The sequence below is a fragment of the Nestor notabilis genome, unplaced genomic scaffold (assembly GCF_000696875.1).
Source record: "Nestor notabilis isolate BGI_N333 unplaced genomic scaffold, ASM69687v1 scaffold13794, whole genome shotgun sequence".
NCBI lineage: Eukaryota > Metazoa > Chordata > Aves > Psittaciformes > Psittacidae > Nestor > Nestor notabilis.
This window is the reverse complement of record NW_009925245.1, coordinates 38563-47942: the sequence shown is the minus strand read 5'-3', so window position 1 is coordinate 47942 and position 9380 is coordinate 38563.

The window sequence follows — 9380 nt, the reverse complement described above, 5'->3', positions numbered from 1 at the left end:
TGTAAGTGAGGTGCCACTTGATGTGATGGGAAGGAAAGGGGCTGGGACGGAGTTGGGAAATTCCTGTCCTCTGGGCTCACCTGATGGGTGGATGGAGGTAGGAGGCTGTGTATGGGAAGTGACCACTGGCTGTTTGCTGCTCACTGAGTAATGTAGTTGCTTACAAGGTCCTGAGATGAAGCAAAACCTCTGGCATCAGTACAGTATCCTCAGCCCTCAGGTGTCTCTTGGCTCATGATGCCCACAGCCAGGGAGGACAGAGTGAGAAATCACTGCAAATGTGAGCACCCCTGGGACACGCTGTGAGAGTCACCAGCACAGAAACGGGGGATGATTATTCTCTGGGGATGAATTTGGGGTCACATGCAAGTTCTTTGACAGGTGCCCAAGAGAGGTCTGAGGAACAGGGCCAGCAGGATCCCACCATAGCTCCCCATTGTGCCCAGAGAAGCTTTGGTTTAGCAGGACCTCAGGGTTCTTCCCCGCTCTATGCTTTTCCCAGGAAAGCTGCAGCATCTAAACCATGTTATCTCTGCTACCCTCTGGTATGGGAGCAGGTCCCATCACCCTCCACACCAGGCCCTTGTTCACGTACCTGGAGGGCAGTGGGGCCCTGGCTGATGTGGTCCTTTCTCCTTGATGGTGCCACCAGGCTTTGCTTTCTCAAAGGCACAATAGGGAGTCTAAGACCACAGGCAGTGAGGCAAGAGACTGCATGGGAATCTGTGAAGGGTTGGAAGGGGCTATTCCAGTGGCTGAGATGATTATTGCACTAATTATTACTGTAGCATCCTAAATAATTAATAACCATAATTGATTGTATGGACCCAAGAGAGGCAGAAACTTTGGTGGTGGCTGTGACCTCTCCCTACCCCAAGCACTGCTCCCTCCAGAACTCCTCTGCAGTGTTTTATCTCCCTGACTGTTTAAATGACTTGAGCAGTGTGGGCTTTCCTCTGTTTCCCCATGGGACTCCTCATTCTCTGCTCTAACTATAACACTGCAGCAGCTATTAGTGCCCACAAACAAACACAAGTCCTCGGTAGCTGGGATGAGTTAAGGTTTATATAATCATGTGAAGATTTGAAAGCTGAAAAGCCTTTCACTGTGCACTGCATTAATCATTTAAAAGGAGCCTGAGTGATGGGTTTTTCATGTGTGTGTGGCTGGTTTCTTTTTCCCCCACTCCCTTGGACTCCACATGTTTTTGGCTATAACTTGGTGTGTTTAACACCAGCCAAGCCATTGGTAAAGCCAAAATGATTTCTGGACTCATGTTCACATTAATCCAGTGATGGACTTACGCAAGCCATGCACTGTGCTAGTAGTAAAGAAGCAGACCAGGACCTCTGATGAGAACGTGTAAAAGTTTTGCTTGTTAATGTATGACGTATTTAATGGTATAAGAAGTCTCACACAGAACTGGTATGGTCATTTCCAAATTACAGCTGACAACAGAAGCACAGAGACACGAAGCAGCAGTGGCACCAACACATGGGAAGCCTAATGAGCATAGCACTGACCAGCTCTTTGTCAGAGGATGGAGATGTCCTCTTCCAAGCTGTCCTAGTGCCAGGGCTTTGCCCTCTCATTGCCTCTTTTGGACACTCCGCAGGAACAGCAGCATCACAGTTAAGTCAAGCTACCAATTTAAACTTTGAAGCTATTTTCTTTGATGTTGTCTGAAGAGTGGGCTTCAACAGCAGCCATCCTTGATACAACCAGCTTCAGAAGATAACTGTTGTCCATAGCATAACCTGTGTACTAGCATCATCCCTCACTCCCTTCTCTTCTGTGATTGCTCCAGCAGATCATTAACAGCAGTTCAATATGCAGTAGCATAGACCACATCAGGACAGTTTGCTCTGTGTGGAGCTACAAATGTAGCTTAGTTCCAGCTAATGGCCTTATATGACCTCATCTCTACAAAACCCCATCTTAAACATGCACCACTCGTTCAAAATCTCACACAGACATAAAATTCAGAGTTCAAAAGCTGTAACTTTTGTGAGACAGGGGAGGGAAAAAATAGTTCTGAGTTTTTAGGTGAAAATCCAGAAACATTGGACTGTGGCTTTGCAGATGTGATTTCTATGCTGCATTCTATCTGGAGAATACAGTTCAACATCTGCCACCATCCTCCTTCAAACCCCTAAGTATGGCTCATGGTAATGAGATTGAAGGATATCAAAAATTCCTAGAGGAGCTAAGGAAAGATAATCAGGATTAGTGTGCTTACAGTAGGGGAAGAGGCTGAAAGAGTAAGGGGGTGGCTATGGCCAAGGTTGCCAAAATGTATGTCATTGCATTTCCAGAGTCATCATTAAGGCAAATCCAGTCTTCTGGCTGAAGATGTGGAGTGTTTTAATAATGAAGACATTGGGATTACAAACAGAATCTAAGAAAACTAGGGTATGTGCTCAGGTCTATATGTAACAATGCTCTAGGTAAGTCATGTCCTAAACATGTTTGTTTGAAAGCATCTCTGCTGAAATTGATACGGCAGATATTCCTACCCTAACCATATGCTATGATGCCTTCTGGCCCCAGCCAAAGGCATCAATTAAGGAAACAAATGTTGGCTTTATCTCCCGGTCTTGTTTAATACCCCAGATGTCTGGTACAGTACTGTCTTGCTCTTTGGTGTCTGTGCTGCACACTGACAGCCCTCACCTGGATGGAAACACTAAGCTGTGGCATACAGAGGCTGGTGTAGCTGTCTGTAACCTGGGGGAACAGATGGTGCTGCCTGACAAATGGAGACTGTCCCCCCCGCCTTCCCCACTCCTTTCTGCTGCAAATTGAGGCCTTAAAAAGGATTGATGTGGCTAACAACCACCTAGTCTGGGATGACTCTTTGGGGGATTAATGACTAGTCGCTGGGGAAAGGTTTAATGGTCCAAAGAGATCAGCAGTCCCAAGCCAGTTTATTAATCAGCTGGGGCTAAGGCCATTATAGCATAACGACTCAGATTGCTTGGGGGCAAGGGAGGCAAGGGCTCTGCACAGAAACAAACCCAAACAAGCAATGAGATCTCTGCAACCCAATGCAGAAAATCTGTGATTGTCAGAGACTAAGATTTAGCAAGGAAATGCAAAAAGAAAAGGGAGTGATGGGCTTGTTTCCTTTATGCCTGATGCACTGCAACTCACCTCGTTCCCTCCCTGCTGCAGCGGCTCTTGAACAAGCCCATGGGCTTCCAGTCCAGCTTTGTCTGTAGCAGAGACTACTAGACACCACTAAACCCTATGCTGTAGCCTGGACAATTGGGGGCTAATATTGGGAGAGGAAATTTCCTTCTAACACCTTGTTCAGAGATTAAGTTTCTGCCCTGGAGCATGAAATCTGAGATTCTTATTATTTTTATCACAGCAAGTGGAAGTGGAGAAGCTATTCTTATTCATATAAATGTCTAATCCTACTCTGATTCCTCCTGAGCTGTTGCATTTGCTTTGATTACTTTTCCCAGTTATAGCTAAAGTAAATTTAGCAGTTTAATAATCTGCCTTTACAATGCAGCAGTCCCTGAGATGAGGAAAGGAGGCACTGAAGCAGGTCCTCCTATGGACTCTGCTCCATCTCGGGGATCAGGGAAGGTTTCCTGTATCCTGGATGCTCCAGAGAAGCTAGATGCCATTTGTATGGAGGACGGGGCTAGTGTTATTCCTGGACTACCTATCTCTTCAGTTTAGACCCTTTGGGGTTAGTCAATGGCAGGACATCTGAATGCAGCATAGGGATAAAGTTATTTCCCCTGGGGCACAGTGCAAACAAGCACTAGGATTGCTGGTAAAGACCTGCTCCCACGTACCAGAGATCTTTGGAGCAATTCTCAACTGCCTCCATGCAGTAAGACTGGGTAGGAGCCACTGACTTGTTCTGGGCTGGGAAAAAGCTGGTACGGTTGACTTGAGGTCAGTAGGCTCTTTACTTGCTTGAAAGTCAGGTCCCTGTGCTTCATCTTCACAGAGTCTGTTTTAAGCAGCCTACAAAGCGACTGATCTTCTGAGGAGAGCTCTGGCTTTGCTCTAAAATCTGATCACAGTGAGAAACTGTTTCCGTTCTTACACATTTTATATTATTTTTTGAGTTTGTTTTTTTTAATCCATCCGAAGTCATGAACTACATGTGAGAGCAGATGCCTTATCTGCATACATCAGCTGCCTTTGGGGGCAAAACATCTTCTAAACTGATATTCTTCTCTTTCTTGTTCTTCCTGTAAAAATCAGCCATTTCTGCTCTTTTGAGCTGATTCACTCTTGCTTCCCTCTGTAGAACTCCTGGATCTCAGACTGGCCTAAGCTGGTGAAACCAGCATGTCCCATACACTCCAGTGACCCAGCCTGAACAAACACCATGTTTGTTCCTGAAACACTACAGGTCTCTCCTGGCAAAGGGTTTTCTAGAGGCACCGAGACAAACTCCTCCCTGGAGAGGAACCTGGGCAATCATCAGGTAAAAGCTGATTTTAAAGGACACAGTCGGTGGCAAAAAGTATGATTTTGTGTGGATGTGGCTTATGGAATAAACAGGGCAAGCAACGTCCTGTACTGTTGGGTGGTTTCTGCACCTCACTTAATAAAGATTTCCAGTTTGCAAGGGCAGTAGCTTCAATTTGATAAAGCACAGAACAGAAAGGTGGCAAGCAATTCATGGAGTTCCCTTTCTGGAGTGCCATGCCTGGGCCTCACTGCTTTGTATCCATTTTCATCAGTGGGATCTTGTATATGGACTCAGTTTTCCATACTTCTGGATCCCAAGAGTTCCAAAATGAGATGCTTCTATTGCTTTAGCTACTGAAGGGTGAGGATCGATGTGTAGCACGCTGTGAGCTGTGATTCTCAAAGATCAATCAAAACTTCATTATGAGACTCTGTAGCATGGAGCAAAATTTCATGCTACTAGTTGTTTCAGAGGTGACAGTTCTTGGTGGTCTTGCTTTTTGTGGCTATACAGACTCATGTTATTGAGTGTGATAATGACGTTCACATACCAACACATGGATGTATCGCTGAAATGAATCCAATATAAAACCTGCTTGATTCTAATTCTTGCAGACTGAGGGCTGTATTAACTGGGGGAGCTGTGGTAGCCAACAAGTAACTCCCTTACACAAGTCTCTTTGCACTAAGGAGGTGGAGGAACAAATCTTCCTCAGATGATGTATGCTGGCCCTGCTTGGACCTCACCTTAGACTAAATTCTAAGGTTCCCCAGGAGATAAAGAACACATTGAGGAAACCACCATTAAAAATATGCTAAACTGTGTTTCAACCTGCCCAGTTTGCCCGTAATATAAACATATGAACTGGTTCTGAATTTTAAATTCAGGTCCTAAACACTGTAGAAATGTTGGCCACCTAAAGTCCATACGGAATGGTTACCCTATAACCCCTAAACCCAGCAACATGTATTAATGGCTTACGTGAAGTCTCTGTAGCAAACATGTCAGTCTCTTCAGACAGGGAGAAGTGGGTTACTCTGTGAATATCAATGCAGATCAAATAAAACTCATCTCAAGGACAAATGCATTTGTTCTGAAAATTTGGCTAAAGAAATCAGAAATGGTTCTTTAAAATGTATCAGCCTAGAGCAAGTTTTTATCTTCTTTTTGAGCAGTGGAAGTTGGTGATGAAGCCGTCATTTGAAATATGTGGTAGGATACAGCAAAATTACTGTCTTGCAATTTGGACATATGGATCTGAAGATCTGACAAAAATATGCTCTCTGTTCTACAGACATTAGGCTGTTTTCCTTTCATTTGACTTCATATATATGTAAACACCCTGGCTGGTTTTGCACTGATCACGACTGCTTTTGTGTTCTCTTTGATGAATCCACTGTGGTTTATTTTGTTTGGTTTGATGGATTCTTTTGTTGGTTTGTTTGTTGGGGTTTTTTTGGGGGGGTGGGGAAGGGGGTCATGTTGGGCATGATGGGGAGTGTTTCGGGAAAAGGATAGGTATTTTATTACATGCATTTATTGTAACTGCTCCATCAATCTCAGAAAAGCTTGTACAAGGTGCCTAAGTAGAGAGATACAAAGATGCAGTTGCTGGTTTTCTCCTTTACTTCATTTAAAATGAAAGCAAAAGTCTTGCTGTGTTTAAAAATCCTCCCTTCTCTGGAGTGAAGTGATTTATGCCTGCAGCAGGAGTAGGTACCTTCTGGTTCCAGACTGCATGGAACAATCCCAGGCCTATCAGCAACGTTGGAAAGCGAGAGGGAAGATGATGACTCACAAGAAGTTTCCGTGTCTGTTATGATTTTGCTTTGTCGCTTTGTGTTCTCTGGATGGTTTAGGGAGAGTTGCTTTTCCCTCAGCTACAATTTGCTGCCAGATGAATATATTGAGAAGCAGAATGTTGAGAAATCTTGGAAAACTAATGGGAAATGCCTGAATGAGCTCGGCATATTTCTCCACTTGGCCGTTAGGCTTTCATATCCCAGTGGTGTTGGGCCAGGGGCATGCAGGAACTTTGAGATGGTTCCACAAGAGTTGTGTGGTTCCTCTTACTGTTTGGTTTATTATCAAAATAGGACAAGGGGTAATGTTTTTTTAAACCAGAAAAGGGTAGATTCAGACTAGATACAAGGAAGAAATATTCTATGATGAGGGTGGTGAAACACTGGCACAGGTTGCCCAGAGAGGTTGTAGAAGTCTCATCCCTTGAAACATTCAAGGTCAGGTTAGATGGGGGTCTGAGCAACCTGATCTAGTAGATGTCCCTGCTTATTGCAGGGGGAGTTGGAGTAGATGAGCTTTAAAGGTCCCTTCCAACCCAAACTATTCTGTGATTCTACCTGCTTGGCAAAAGCACCAACATATGGTCTTACTCACAGATTTAGTCACCTAGCACTGTATATATTCTTTTGAGGTGTGATAGTTGTAACTCACTGAATTCTTCCTTCAGCCTTTTCTTCTCACACATTGTCTTGACTTCTTCCCTTGAGCTGTTGATCTCTGTTGGACGCTGTTGGGGCTGGCTGAAGCTCTGTGATAGAAGGGTTGGTTAGTGAAGGACAGTTCCTTGAGAGGAGCAGTAGATCTCCATCATGGCAAGGACAACAGCAGGTACCTACCATTTTCAAGATGCTGTAAACTCTTGGGTAGAGATTTCTGTTTTTCTGGCCTGGTGAGTCTCTGCTACCATGTATATTCTTTGAGGCTACTGGGAATTCCTGAGGCAAACATGGGAGAAGAGCCCAGTTCTGCCTTAAAATTTATTTCAGATCTGCCTGAACCTGGTCCTGCTGTCAATATGGTAAAAGACTTTTCCCTTAATGATGGACACAGCTCAAAGCATGGCTGTCAGCAGCCCTCAACTGCATGGTCTTGAAAAGCAGGTTGTAGTGCGAATGTCTGAATTGCTGCCACACATATTTCTTTGACCAGACCTAATGTATTTCTTCAGGAAGAGGGATGTATGCAAGGAAGCTAGTACTCCACTCCTAGATGGGAAGCTTTGCCTCCAGCTCAGCTCTGATTCAGGTAGTGTTTTACCCTGAGGAGATGAAAACACCCAGAGAAGCAGAATAATGTGACATATCTGTGTTTCACCTGGCATTTGGAAAGGGGGGGCATCAGAAAATGTTGTCTTAGGAGGTTTTTCAGGGTCAATAACATAAGAGATGAATATCAGCCCAATGGCAGTCTGGCAATGGCTCAGCCTTTTCCTACAGCCTGTTTTGCCCATGTATGTGACAGGAGTTAATGCAAAGCTGGCTTTCTGTGTTACTGCTACACATGAGGGACCTACCACCTTCCTTAGCCTTTCATGCTGCAGCCTGATGAAGGGCAGGAAGCTTGTGGCAATAGAATAAAAATCATATCCCAGCAGCTTTGAAATGCAAGGCACTACCTTGTTTTTCCATGGATTCTGTGACTGGCCTTGAAAGAGCATGCTGACACCCATCTCTTGTGTCATCTTTTGTCCACAGTGGTTGCTTTCTCTTGGAGCCCTACAGACCTGTTATGGGATATGTATCATCCAGAAACCTCATCCAGGGGTACCCACCATATGCCCTGTAGATTTCATACCGCGTGCAACTTGTATTGATGAGATGGGTCTGTGTCTTGTCCCCTGCTCCTGTACAGCTGGCTAGTGCTTCTTGGACCTGCCAACCATTCAAGTCCAGCAAAGGGTGATCTGATTGCAGAAGAGGTACTGCAGTGTCATTCAGCAGCTGGAGGTAGGAACCTTCTCTCATAGATGACTGGGTGGCTCTGCCATCTGATTTTGGAGCTATCTATCTGCCTTGACATATGGTATCCTGTGCCTCGGTTCAAGAAGGCAGTTAAGAGGCCTGAGTTCTCTCAGATAAATGGCTCAGCTTGGAGCACTGTGGCTTGATGTTCCTGAAGCTGCTAATCCTAATTAACAGCCTTTCTGAGTCCATTTTATACCACTCTAGCAGCCCAAGTGGGCTTTAAAGTGAATAGAAATGACCTCATGGAGAGCTCTCTCTGGAGATGTTGCTATGCCGACCTGGTTACAGCAACTATTAAGGCTTCAGTTGCTCTCCTCCATCCTGCAGTGTTTTATTGTCATACGGGCTCAGATGGTACCAGAAGTGTGGCTGGGACAGATGAGGCCTGGACTTGATTATTTACTTTTTTGAAGATGTGGGGAGTAGGGGAAGAAACAAGAAGAGAGGGGTAAAATCATGCCTGGCAGCCATATAAAGAATAAGCAACAACAACAAAACACAACCAGAAAGATCTGAGATTCCTCGGATGGAAAACTTAGTCAATTTTCTTTTCCACAATCCCTAAAAAAAAACCCAAACCCAACTTCTTTTTCTCCCCCAAACACAGTTCTTTATTGAAGGTCTGCAGGCAATAGGGCATTTCCCCTGGGTACCGGGGTTTCCTCGCCCAGTCTGATGGGAACACTGGGAACCTCGTCATGTTATACCCCAGCCCTTCACAGCAGGTACCTCCTGCCTCTGCTGGGCTGCCAGAAGTTGTGCTGACACCGTTCCTCCAAGAGGAGCCAAAGACATCAGGCTGTCATGGTGTGGCAGTCACCCTGACACAGGCCACCCCCAGTGCACTGAGAACAATGGTTTATGTCTCCCCTCTTGCCCTGTGGTGCAGAGCTTGAACCATTTTTGGCCATGCTCATTCTCCTTAAATTCCATCTTCCCAAAGCCTATAAATGTGAGGCATTAAGAGGAAGACAAATTACAATGAGTGTATTTTTAGGAATATAAAAAGTAGTGACTTACTTAGGAACCAGCACCCGCCCTCACCGTGCCTCACATAGGAATAACGACGCCTCCCGTGGGCACCCAAAAGTGGGGAAAAACATTGAGGGGGGGTAAATCATGATAGAAAAATGATGGGTTTATAGTTTGAGCGCCGGCTTAACAGTTTC